At 54.0% G+C, this 1414-nt stretch overlaps 1 pseudogene; it reads right to left on the reverse strand.

Annotated features, from left to right (window-relative positions):
* Positions 1–328: 328 nt before the first annotated feature.
* Positions 329–1414, reverse strand: part of LOC102834019 — a 3323-nt pseudogene continuing 2237 nt past the window's right edge.

Genomic DNA, 1414 nt, shown 5'->3' on the forward strand with positions numbered 1-1414 from the left:
GAAGTGAGGATGGAGAGACTTCATCTCTCATTCTTTGGACATGTTATCAGGAGAGATCAGTCCCTGGAGAAGGACATCATGCTTGGTAAAGTGGAGGGCCAATAATAAAGGGAAAATCACCAAAAAAAATGGGTTGACAAAGAGGCAGCAACAGTGGACTGAAACCATAACAAAGATTGTGAGGATGGCGCAGGACCAGGCTGTGTTTCGTTCTACTATACATTGTTTTTCCCCCATGCTATCATCCTTATTGGGTACAAGCTCACCTTCACACACCTGCACCAGTGTAAACACTCACAGTAATAAATGACTCACACCCAGCTGGGGCTCAGGCTGGGGCTGAGAATAGGCCTGGGCCTGGGGCTCCAGTCAGGGTTGGGGCTTGGGGTTCAGGCTGGAGCTGGGACTCAAGTGGGGCCTGGGCCTGTGGTTCAGGCTGGGGATGGATTCGGGGGAACACAGTGGGGCCTATACCAAGCCCCTGGTCTGGGCAGTAGCAGCAGACCAGCCAGGGCTTGCAACTGGGCTGATAGCAGACCTGTAGGGCAGGGTCCTCCCCCAGGGCCATCTGGCTGGGGCTGAAAGTCATCTCTGCATCAAATTAGGCCTTAAGCAGTTGAATTGCCTTCAGTGCCTGCAACATTTCCTAGGAGACTAGGGCCACCCCTCCTAGGAGGTCGTAGTTCTCGCCAGGATCAGTGGACAGGTCAATGAGCAGTGGGGGTTTATGGGCAGTCAGTGGGCTTGAGTCATGGCAGGCTGGGTTTGCAGTTGTGTCGCTCTGGGCAGAGCCCTGGGTGAAGCAATGAGTCTTGTACTTCCCACTCTGTATGGCGAAGACTCCATGGACCTCACCTGGGTAGCTCGGGTAAAAGAAGACAGTCTACCGGGGGTTCTTGCTTGTGCCCAGCAGCATGGGGATGAGATCGAAGCCATCCAAGGTGATATTGGGCAGCGGGGTCTCAGCCAGTGTGGCCAGAGTGGGCAGAAGGCCCAGGGAACTGGCTAGCTCATGGGTCACCCCGGGAGTGATGTGGCCTGGCCAGAAGGCCAAGGCTGGCTTTCTGACGCCTCCTTCATAGGTGGTCACCCTTCTGCACTGCAGGAGTCTGGAGCAGCCACCATGGGACATCTGCATTGTCTCAGGACCATTGTCTGTGGTGAAGATGACCAACTTCTCTCCGAGCAGCCCCAGGTCCCCAGTGGTGGTCATCAAAGCCCCCACAACTGCATCTAGCTCCATTAAGGAGTTCCCATATGGTCCTCGGCTTGAGTGTCCCACAAAGCTCTTCACATTGAATTGGGGGTAGTGGGAGGCATACTATAGGAAAAAGGGGCAGCCCTGGCATTTTGCATCGGCCACAATAATAAAATGTGCAAAGATCTGGAATCAGAAAACCAAAAAGGAAGAACA

The sequence above is a fragment of the Chrysochloris asiatica genome, unplaced genomic scaffold (genome assembly GCF_000296735.1).
Source record: "Chrysochloris asiatica unplaced genomic scaffold, ChrAsi1.0 scaffold00042, whole genome shotgun sequence".
NCBI lineage: Eukaryota > Metazoa > Chordata > Mammalia > Afrosoricida > Chrysochloridae > Chrysochloris > Chrysochloris asiatica.